Consider the following 12,401-nt stretch of genomic DNA (forward strand, 5'->3'; position numbering starts at 1 on the left):
TATGATTAAGGTGGTAAAAAGTATGAACATGAAGACAAATATATCAAAAATATACCGTTGCTGCATTTATAGGTTTTCCTAGAGCTTGACCGGTTAGCCATTTGCTCAGTCTATCAAAATGCTCAATATGGCTACTTGTGTGGATGCAACCTGAGGGAGCAGCATCATTTAACTGTGCCTTTTCCTTGACTTTCTCATCTTTATCACTTTCCTCTCTCCAGGGATTCCTCTTCTGGTCAACCCTATAAGATCTGCCCATCAAGAAACTCAATCTTCTTACATCTGTGGCTACATCAAATCTGTGTGTTCTTTCTGTACGAGTCTTGAGCTTTGTCTCCTTGGGTCATAAATATGGTAAGGGCCTGGGGACAACTATTAATATAATCTAAAACCAGCTAAGAGTTGGCAATTTCAGTGTGGTTTATTGATTTCCACTCAATAAACCACAGTCTCATCTGGCAACTTTAAAAGGCATTCACTTTTTAATATGAGATTTTTCAACTTACTTGGCTTTTCTTGCCTCTTGTGATTCAAAGAAAATAGAAGAATCTGTAGGAAACAATTCTATTCCTAGTGCAATTAGAATTCCAAGGCCCCAAGGCGGGGGCGGGGGGCATTGCTAGATAAGTCCTCTTATTATCTGTGAACTGGTAACTAGGAGCCACCAGCCCCTCCTCCACAGGCTGCTGAAACTGAATGAATCAAGGAAGTAACTCTCCAAGGAGTGTCTAGCTCAGCTTTCATTCATTCCACAGGAACTCTAGCCTTTTCCCTGGAGGAATCTGACCTCCCCAAGTCTGGCTCCTAGAGGTCAGTGCAGGCTCCTGCCCCTACAAAGTTGGAAATGCAGAGTTGAAGCCATGAGCATTATGAAGAAGATAGTTCTGAAGTAAATTCTGATTGACCAAGCCCACCAGGAGATAATAACCGGTACCCATAAATTATCTTGGGGATCCCCCAGTATCAAGCTGTGGCCTTTGGTGAGACCCTTTGGTGGCAAGCATCCACCCCAGTCTTCTGCTTTCCAGGAGCACTCAGTTGCCCCTCCCTAACCTGGTGTGTGTGACAGACACCACTCATCTGAGGACGCAGCTCCATTTGGCTCCTGAGATGTGGGTGAATTTCCTGGATGGCTCCTCCCTCCTGAGTACTCATTTCCTGTCTTTTCTAATTGGTCATATGTTGTTCCTGGGTAGCATCTCCCTGTTACTTTCAGATGCATACGGGGCTGAAGTGAAGAATGCACCACTGGAAGTTCAGGAGTCTTCAGGAGAGGCCAGAGCAAGAGAGGGCACGAGGTGGGCCTCCTGAGTTTAGAGAACAGCAGGCTGGGGGACAAGGAGCGTGTCATCAGCAGATGGCCACAGGCCCTGAGCTTCAGCACCAGAGGAAGGCCCCCGTGTGGGAGCTGAGCTCCAGTCAGCTCCCCACCCCTCCCTGGAACGCAGGGCTCCCCCCGCTCGTCTCTTTGCTTTCCTTCCTCAGAAGGGCCCCCTCACCCTGTGATCAGGACCCCTCTCTGGCAGTTCCAAAACACCTGGCCTGCTGGAAAGGGGGCCTTTGACGTCAGCGGGGAGTTTGTCTACTCAGGTGTAGCTAATATCCTCGGTGTGAGTTCTGTTTCTGAACTTGGGCAGCCACCTCACACCCTGTCACTTGAGGGGGTGGGGGTGATACGCAGTTGCTGCTTGACCCTTCAGACTCACAAAGCCAAACAGAACATGTTTGTATTGGGCCTCCTTCCCAGACTCCAGCCCACCAGACCCCCCCAACCACCACCACGGCTGTCTGGGACCCGGGAGGGTGGCTTCCCTCATATATAGAGCTCAGAGTCCTTTCTGGAGACGGGGGTTAGGTTGTGCCCTCCTTACTCTGAAAAGGCCCACCAGGACCCGGTCAGCAGAGTCAGAAGGAGAAAAGGTCTAGAAATTTCCACAAAACCAGAAAGAAGGCATCTAGTATTAATTAGGCTGTGCAGAAATATCCATCTAGAAACAGATGGCAATAACATTCCTCGGCCTGTGCCCTGCCTGTGTGGGGGATTAAGGAAGTTCATTGAGGTGGGAAGGCAAATTGGCCCCTGAGGAGACGACACTTAGGTAATTGCCTTAAAGGCATATACTGGAGCAAGAATTCTAAGGAAAGGGGTGATTGAAGGTGATGCCTGAGGAAGGACAGAGAAACTACCTCCAGGCAGTCCAGGCTCTGCCCCTTTAAAGGAAACCTGCCTGATGGGGGCACCATGATGGCCAAGGCCAGTCTTCCCCAGGGAGTTTAGGAAAGTCAAAGAGTGAGCGTGCTGCAGGAAGAGCGCTCCTTTTCTCTCCTTCTTCTGCCATATGGTGCCCTTCCTCGAGTGGAAGCCAAGCACCAGGCATAAGGTGAGGAAACACGAGGGGAATTTATAGAAAGTCAGCCAGAGGATGAGCTGGCGGGCTGTGGGAACTGAAGAGGTTCAGTTTTAGGGAGAAGTCCAGCGCCTGAGTTGAGGACCAGAGACACCACCCAATTGGAAAGAAGTTTCTTCCCAAATCCCAGTGGTCTGGATTCCTCCAGACCTGTGCAAGAAATCCAAAGGAACTCAGGTAAGAGGTCTGGGGGAGAGAAATGAATCAGGTAGACCCTCTAGCTGGGCTTCCCAGGTGGCTCAGTGATAAAGAATCCACCTGCCAATGCAGGAGACTCTGGTTCGATCCCTGGGTTGGGAAGATCCCCTACAGAAGGAAATGGCAACCCACTCTAGTATTCTTGCCTGGGAAATCCCATGGACAGAGGATTCTGGTGGGCTACAGTCCACGGAGTCACAAAGAGTCAGGCACGACTGAGCAACGGAACAACAACAGACCCCCTAGCCAATAGGGCCATCTGACTTTTCAAAGAAACAGAAAAAAGAAAGGTCAGTCTCTTTCTGTTCCTTTTCCTGCTGAGCTGCAGAAAGACAGTCCTGGGAATGGGGGCCCTTATTAAGAACTCCAGAGAGAGTTCAGATCCTGGAAGCTTCAAGCTGGAAGAGCTCTTAAATAATTCTATTAATAGTTCAAACCCCATGAGGAACCCCATGGCTTATCCAGGAAACTGTCCAGGTGATAAATGAGCCTGGTCAAAAGCCCAGGTGTCCTAACTCACAACACTGAGCTCTTCTTGCACATCTGGTGATGGATCTAAGTTAACCCATCAGCCTCAAATCCCCTTACCACCTACCTGTTCGCTGGATGAGCCTTCATATTTATCATCCTTTCCACAACTCTCCAACACACAGCTCTGACATCAGTGTGATTCCCAGGGCAGCCCCACGTTGAGCTGACTGTGAGATGCTAATGCGGTAGGTTTGAAAACCTTGTTCCCAAGAGTCCTCACCTGCTGCTTCCAGGGTGGAGGTACCTGGTCCAGAGGCACCTTAGCCTCTCACCTCAGGTCCTATACTCCTTCCACAGACATGCCAGTAGAACTAGAGCATCTCAGTATCCACAGACATCTTCATACAGCCCATCTCCTCAGTGGCCCTCTCTTTCATGGCCATCTGAGATTACTTTAGACATGTTCTGTGTAGCTACAGAGTGATGTTTCTGGAAGATAGGCAGCCATTCCATAAGGAACAATGTCTCAGGACACTGACATTATCTGATCAGAGAATGAACAATCTGGTATGGCATGTGATCTCCTCAAAACTAGTGCTGAAGGATGGGAGCCTCAGTGAACTTGCTGAGATTAGGCAATCCTGGGACTTGGAGAGCCTGTGGCCAGTCCTCTGCCTGCTTTCATGTACCCTTTCTCTCAGGCTTGTACAGCATCCACACTCTCCTTTAAAAGGGGAGGGGAAAATAAGTTTACTCTCAAGTGCCAACTATATCTAACTGGTATTGGTTGTCTGGAGATTTGTATTAGAAGGATTCTGAGGCTGTGTTGAAACTTACTGGGAAAGAGGTCTATGATCAGTTAGCTGTGTTTGCCACAGACAATGCAGGGAAGAAGCGGCAGAGAAGGGAAACATTGCCATAAGAGAAAAAGCAGGTACACAACAGCCCAGAATTTTCTTGGCCTGTCACTGGATAACACAAATGTAATGGCACAGGTGGATTCTTTCTGTTTGTTTTTGGTAACTTTTGTTACTCCTTTTAGGATATGAAATACTTCGTAATTTTTTAAAATAAAAAGATCACAAGTCCATTGATATCATTTGCAAAGGTTCCAACAGTCTGTAAAACATCTATATTGCAGGAGTAAAGAATCAAAACCAGGAGGTTAAAACATAGCTCTGTAACTAATCAGCTATTTGGCCTCAGGAAAGCTGCTTTTCTCTGGGCCTCAGTTTTGTTTTGTTTTGTTTGCTAATACCTAGATCCAAATTCTGGAGAAGGAAATGGCAACCCGCTCCAGTGTTCTTGCCTGGAGAATCCCATGGACAGAGGAGCCTGGTGGCCACAGTCCATGGGGTTGCAGAGTCAGACACGACTAAGTGACTAACACACACACAGACCGAAATTCACTTGGTTATTAAAGACTGATAGTTCCAAGTAGTTTCATTGGATTGTAAAATTTTCATGTACATTGTAACTATCAGTATAAAACTCCCCCGTGGCCCTAACTTCAAAAGATGGATCTAGAGTACCTTGTGCAAAGAAACAGAATGATCCGTTTGGCCATATAAATCAAGGATGGCTTCACGGAGGAAGTGGAACATAAACCAGATGATGAAGGCTGAACAGAAACTAGGCAAGAAGAGGCAGAGAGGGCCAGAGGCAAGGCCAGAATGCCAAGGCAGGGTGTGTGTTGGGCAGCAAAGGGTGAGTGGGACGATGAAATCAGCAATATTGTAGAACAGCTGGAAAGCTTGGCTGAGCAGTTTAGGCATTAATATACCCTTGGCAATAGGGAGCCATGGGGATTGTTGAGTGAGAGAGTCACGTAATGATATGCCTAATAACTGAAGCACAGAATGGATTGAAAGGAGGGAAATTAACAACACAGACACACGATTCTGAGGTGTGGCCTGGGTGTGAATAGGGGAAGGAGAGTGAAATCTCACACAGAGGAAGGTCAGTCAGATGTTACCCCAGTTACCGATGGGGCGCTCTGACCTTCACACTCTCCTCAACCTCATTCATGAGGTTGTTATAAGGTTAAACGAGGTTGAAACAGGCACCAACTCATTTATGCTAGTTAATGTCTTCATGGAGTGAGACAGAGACTCCCAAGTTCCCCGGTTCCTCTAAGCCTTCCTCTCCACCTCTATGAGGACGTGGCTACTAGAGGAAGGACTGGATCAGAGGGCTGGACTGGATATGCTGAAAAGCCTTTTCCAGTTAATGTTCAATGCCTCTGATAGTTAATAGAATGATCTTTGAAAATGTCAACTAAACACAACTTCACAGAAAAAGATAACACCTCATTTACCACCCACAAATGTCTGCATCACACATACACACACGGCAGCCTTGAAAATTACACATCACAGCGCAAAGCTCCACTTCTGCATGGGGAAACGTGTGCCCAAATCATGGCCGAAGTGTTATCCTGTAGCGCTGGATGTAGGAAAAAATCAAATTATATCCAATTGTTGCTTCAAAAAATATCCTTCTGGTGTAGTAGCTAGGAAATTGCCTCATGATGTTATGGGAGTCTCTACCACAGTAAGCTAGAGAAATAAGAGACCTAGGGATCTATGGAGAGATGATGAAAGGGTCTTTACAGTAGGTTCCAGATCCTCTGTACGTTGGGCATTGCTAGTGATAGATGGTCGGAGAAGACAATGGCACCCCACTCCAGTACTCTTGCCTGGAAAATCCCATGGACGGAGGAGTCTGGTGGGCTGCAGTCCACGGGGTTGCGAAGAGTCGGACTCGACTGAGCGACTTCATTTTCACTTTCACTTTCATGCATTGGAGAAGGAAATGGCAACCCATTCCAGAGTTCTTGCCTGGAGAATCCCAGGGACGGGGGAGCCTGGTGGGCTGCCGTCTATGGGGTCGTACAGAGTCAGACACAACTGGAGCGACTTAGCAGCAGCAGCAGCAGTGATAAATGGACAGCATTGGCCCACCTCCAGGAGGCAGGAAAACCTGTTCAAAACCTGAGAAAGACAGCTTGTAGAAAGTGTTCAGGTAGAGACTTGTTTGAGTAAAGGTTGATTATTAGTAAAATAGACTAGATCATTCTTCCCCTTCTGAAAGATGTCATATACGATTTGGGTTTGGTTTTTTTTCCCCCTCAAAGGAACTTTAGTAAGCTTCAAGCTTCAAAATTGTATCTGACAGGTGGGGTCTTCTGTACAATGACTTTTACCCCTGATATTTGAACAGATGGCATTTTCTGTGTGTTAGCAATCAGTAGACACATAGATACTATGGATACTACTCTCCAGGGGAAAAAAAAAAGTGCTTTTAAGCAAATCATTGTGGCTCATGACTGTTCTTTCCTTCTCTGAATCAATGAGAGGATAGCATCCCTGGACTCTTGCCTCTTAAGACACAAGATGCTGGCAATCCTTGAGGGCAGGGACTGTGCCCCTGAATTGGACAACCCCAGTATGATGCTACCTGCACTGGGACACTTAAAAGTCTGGTTAGAGAAGGAGCTAACAGCAGTCCCTATGCCAGGTGGGCACGCCGAGGAGTTACTCAGCTGCTAAGGTTTGCCTGCAGATTCTTGAGGACAGAGCTTCCCAGAACATGTGTAGTTGGGCCAAGAGAGCAAAGCCCTTGGTCCTCGAAGAAAACAGAGGGGGCCTGGCATGGCCCGAGTCCCCAGTATCAGGCTGTAAGCATCACCATCTGTTTGCTGCACTGTGCCACACAGTGCTATTTTTTGTGTGCCATGATGTTAGGGGGAAAGCCGAAATAAACCCCCAAAGTGAGTCACTGTTAAAAAATTTTGTTCTTGGGCTTTAGAACACCCAGTCCCCCACCTTCCAAGCAGCTTGGTGGTTTTCAGCCACAGGGTATAACCTCTTGCTAACCAAAACAAATCTTATGGAGCAAGATTTCTGTCTCCAGTGGCCTGTTTCATGCTCTCTCATTAGCTGTGTTCTTCCATCCACTCATGAAGGATTTCTGGCCCTCTGATTGGTTGGTCACAGGCGGCCCATCACTTTATCACATCTATAAATTTCTCTCCAGGCAGTGCTGAAAACAGTCAGCTCTTGCCCATCAGTTTCCGAATCTCTACACACCTCAGCCATCACCATCGTGAAGCTGTGGAAGGCTCTCAATTTCAATATTTACCAAGCACTTAACATCTACAGTGAGATATATTATTTCTTTAATAGTTCATACCCTGAAATGGTGGTTCATACCCAGCCAATGGTGGTTCATTATACCAGTCAGAAATTAAAATGTCTAGGGTGATTATCCCTCATTAACATAGTCAACAAATACTTCTGAGTGCCTACAATATGCCAGGATCATGCTGGGTGCTGGGGATGCCAAGAAAAACCACTGTAAGGGGAAAAAATGGGCTGTCAAGGATCCTATGAGGGTGACAGACAGGAACACGAGGTAGGAGTGGGTGCTGGTATGTGTAAGCTGCCAGGCCTGGCCTGACATGAGGACCCACTCTGCCCAGAGCACAAGCTGTTCCAGGGACATGGCCTCCCCGAGGAGCCGGCTCCCTGATGTCAGCATTGCAAAGTTATTCTCCCCAGCATTTTGTGAGCATTAGTCTCATCATTTGGAGAAGGCAATGGCACCCCACTCCAGTACTCTTGCCTGGAAAATCCCATGGATGGATGAACCTGGAAGGCTGCAGTCCATGGAGTCGCTGAGGGTCGGACACGACTGAGCGACTTCACTTTCACTTTTCACTTTCATGCATTGGAGAAGAAAATGGCAACCCACTCCAGTGTTCTTGCCTGGAGAATCCCAGGGACGGGGGAGCCTGGTGGGCTGCCGTCTATGGGGTCGCACAGAGTCGGACATGACTGAAGCGACTTAGCAGCAGCAGCAGCAGCAGCAGTCTCATCATTGTAACAACGTGAGAACGAAATAGGAGGTACCCTCCAAAATACCTGTCATTCTGTTTAGGCTGGGTTTGCAAGGCCAGTCCTATAGGGTCTGTAGATCTCCTTCTGAGTACCACCATGCTTGCAATGGGGGAAACTGTCAATGAAATTTGGTGACTTGCAAAATGCAGTGCAGAAATGAGTGATGCTGGTTCCTGGCCAGCATTATCATTGTTTTCTTTTTTTCCCCACCACACCAATGGAACATTTCTTTCTAGAGCATTTGATAGATGTGTTCATGATATCCTTGAAATTGCCTTTATCTGTTATGAAAGTCCGGAGAATCTGTCCCAAAGGTAGTGGTAAATTTCTATCACCTCAGCTTTAAGTATTTTCACAGCCTTGGGAAATTTGTTATTTTGTCTCCAGTCTTCCTTGTGGCACTTGTTCCCACCTGCCATCCTCATCTCTTGGCCAGCACATCTGGAAGAGTGGTCACCCTCCCTGGGTGGTCAGTCTGTGGCCTGAACTCTCGTCCTGCCCACAGGAGACCAGAAGCAACACTGTATCAGACCACATTTGGGGCCACCTCCCCGATCGCCCAAATAAGAACAAAACGTGGGTTCAAGGAAAAGAAAGATACTCTCTGTTTTTGTTTTTGTGGCTGGGACATCAGTTCTAGGAATGCATGGTAATATGGACCCTGATCTACTTTCCTGGATTCTGAGCAGGCAGCACAGTCTATTGATAAGAACTGAAAGCAAAGGGCCAGGGCAGGAAAGGGGAGACAGTTTTTCTATAGATCAGCAAACTGGGAGCCAGGAGACCTGAGAGCAACTCCCGGCTGTGCCATAATTAATAACTACATGATCTGGGAGGGGTGGGGGGCAGTAATGCAATTTCTCTGGACTTGGGAAGTAGACTGTAATTTTGAAGATCCATGCAATTCTGAGTCTCTGATGCTAAATAAGGTCAATATATTTCTCTATGCAGAGGGTGACTGGGGTGTGAGCATATGAGGGATGAAAAGCACTGGGTGGGCAGAGGTGCCCTTCCAGCCTTCAGATGTTCCCTGTGGACTGGCTATGGAAGAATGCCCTGCTTTGTCAGATGATGCAGTGATACCCTCTGGGTCCCCATCCCCCTGCACAGCACCTGCGGAGGTGCCTTATTCACTTGTGTCTGACGTACCAGAGCTTCTCCAGCCTCTGGAGTTAAGGCTCCATGGTGACCCACAGGCAGGATGCTGAGTGAAATAGATTTTTCCCATCCCGAGCCTAGAGGGGAGGGTCATGTTTGAAGTTTCGTGTTTCAATGTTTGAAGTTTCATGTTTGAACTTTCAGTCTGAAATTATAAACAAACCCGTTTCCTTGCTCGTGCACGTGCCCCATACTCTGGTTGCTGATGCTATATTCTCAGCTTTGCTAAAGCTGTTTCTACATGAGCAATGTGATCTAGACCAGTTTTCTCAAACTTTAATTTGCACACAAGTCAGTTGGAGATCTTGTTTAAAAAAACAAACTTATTCCAGTTCCTTGGGTCTGAGATGGGAGCTGAGAGTCTGCATTTCTAACAAGCAGCCTTGGATGTCCGTGAAGCCAGTCCACAAACCTGACACTGAGCAGCAAAGATGCAGAGAAAGGAACTGAGGGCTGAGGGCCATGTGACTCACTTAGAGTGCTTCAGAAATCACCAGAGCCTAAGTTTTCCATCTTTCGGAGATAACAACGCCCCAAAAGTATCCAAAGGTAAAGACAGTGCAAGAGCTCTCCACTATTCCGGGTAGCCATTTGATCATCTAACTCCAGAGTTCACTGGAACCAGAAGCAGAAAGTGTCAAAACTGCATACCTTGGGGACCACCAAGTACCCAAATTAATCAGCATGGGGCGCGCTTCATAACAAGCCATCAGGTGATCTGATGCTGTCTATTCTCAGGCTCCACTTTGAGAAACGCTGCCTAGGTGGTAAGCTACTCTATTTTCACCGCGGGTTTCTAGTAGCTGATCACAGCCTCAGGACTCTTACCTCCCACAGGGCAAACCAGTGTGCCCAGAAAGCACCCGGGGAATCTGGTTGGACTGTGGATTCTGATTCCATCAGTCTGGGTGGAAGCACAGGTTCTGCATTTCTAACAAGATCCCAGAGAAGGCTGATGGCGCTGGTCTGGGGACCACACTTTGAGTAGCAAGGCTCTAGATGAGAAGTTCTCAGCTCCAACTGCACATTAGGGTCATCTCTTAAACACCAGTGACATTAAAATTCTGACTTTTAAAATTGGTCTGGGATGGGAGTCAGACATTTTTTAAGCACTCAGGTGGCTCTTATGTGCAGGGAGTATTGAGGACCCTTCCCCACACACACACACTCTTTCTGCAGCAGATGGAGACCAGGGCACTGGCCGAAGGACGGGAATGGGCAGTGGGCTAAGGTCCATCATTCACACTAGTCCGAAGCCCAGTGAAGGAGGCTTAGAGCAGTGCCTTGCTGGGAGAACAAGGCAGGCTGGCCCATCCGTATCTTGACACCGATAGGTATCTCTGATGTGGTTTCTGTGAGGAAAGGAAGTGGAAGTTTTAGCAGGAAGAATGGGAAAGAGGGCTTTTTCCGTAGACACTAATGCAGTCACTACTGCAGCTCGGACTGCACTGCTCCTCCAGCTCTGCATGAATTTCCCAGCGCTCTCTGCCTCTGGGGGTGGACCAGGGTGGAACACTGACCTGTCTCGTTTTGCCCCTGGCCAGGCAACACTGAGGCAGAGCCACCCTCCACGAGCCCCAAGGCGGATGAGGGCTCGGAGGCCGTGCTCCCCAAGCCCAGGAACGTGTTCCATATCGAGTGGTCATCCATCCACAGGAGGAGCAAAGGTGTGTGCCTCCCCACATGGCTCCCAGGGGGCCTTAGACCTTTTCACCTCTAAAATGGGGACCCTGGCAGCACCTCTATCACAGGCAGTGGGGAAATCTGTGAGGGTGAGGTTCATTCTCGTCATCCCCCAACCTCTGACTTCAGCCATGGGTCTCAGAGTCTCAGCCAGGGATGGGGAGACGGGAACTGAGACAGGCTTTGTCAGTCTTGGCCAGGAGGGTTGCAAACTTGATGGCACATTGGAACCACCCACATCCCATGCCCAGAAACGCTACTCTAGTTCATCTGGGAGGCAGCCTAGGTGGCAGAAGAAGCTTGAACAGCTCTCTGTAAGGCAGCTGCCTGGTGGCCTGGTGGTTAGGATTTGGTGCTTCCACTGCAGTGGCCTGGGTTCAGCCCGTGGTTGGAGAACTGGTCTGTAGGCCATCAGCAGGTGTAGCCAAAATACAAAAAAATAATAATAATAATTAAAATTAAATAAAACATCACATTTAAAATGATCCCCAAAAACTGCAAATCACAACCACGATGTAGTCATGATGGTCAGGCTTCTAGAGATAAAATGTTCTCTCCTACAGCTGTGAGGGGAGGGTCTCCCAAAGGCCAAGAGGAGGTCCAGAGTGCAGCCAGTCAGGAAAGCCAGAAACCTGGATGCTGGGTGCGGGGGCAGGTTGGGGCAAACAGGGAGGAGGCAAGGGAGGGTTGGAGGGTCTCCAATCAGATGCAAGGTGGGAGCAGTCTCATGAAGGCCTAATTGTGCCCCCCAGAGAGGACCCCTTTGGGCCAGAAGTTTGACAGAGCCCCCAGGGCATTCCCAAGGAACAGAGCATAGTTTGCTTCCCAAAGTTAATACTCTCCCTACAAACATCTTCTTAGGATGGTGTTGGAGGGCTGGGGTAAAGGAGGACCTGGCAGAGAGCCCTGCACTGAGACTGGGAGAAGTTAGTAGGAGCTGCTGGAGAGTTGGCATTTCAGACAGAAGCAGAGAATCTCTCAGGATATCACACACACTGGCCTCAGAGGCTAGAGTATCCTCTTTGCTTCCTGCTCTTCCTTTCAAACTTCCTTAATTTGTTTCCCCCACTTAACTTCCCAACCACCACACTGGTATTTGCAGTTCCTGTTCCTTCAAACGAGGGGTCACAGGGCCATTGGTGCATCTCTTCCAGTATCTAAGTGCCCTGAAATCTCAAATGCGGACTGAATGGCCAATTGTCTAAAGATTCTCGGCATCTAGAGCTCAGACTGCCATTCTCACACTTGACCACAAGAGGACATCAGAGCATCAACAGCAAAACTTCCAAAGGCCTTTCATGATATTTAAACACTTCTGAAATTCCTGATCTTTACAAATAGATTCTCTCATAGTAATGAAAACACTTACAATGAATTTTCTAGAATAACAGGGACATGCCAAAATCTGTTTTGAGTTAACAACATGGGTATCCCTTGTGTTAATCCAACCAGCCACTGCTGCTTAAATATCTAAAATTCTGAGACATAATCCTAAAAAGACCAAAGCAGCTTAGGTCATCCAGGTGGGAAGAGTTGTAGTAAAATTTGAACACAGACCTTGGATGGTTCGGGCAGCTTAATG

Source organism: Bos mutus, chromosome 24 (genome assembly GCF_027580195.1).
Source record: "Bos mutus isolate GX-2022 chromosome 24, NWIPB_WYAK_1.1, whole genome shotgun sequence".
Classification (NCBI taxonomy): Eukaryota; Metazoa; Chordata; class Mammalia; order Artiodactyla; family Bovidae; genus Bos; species Bos mutus.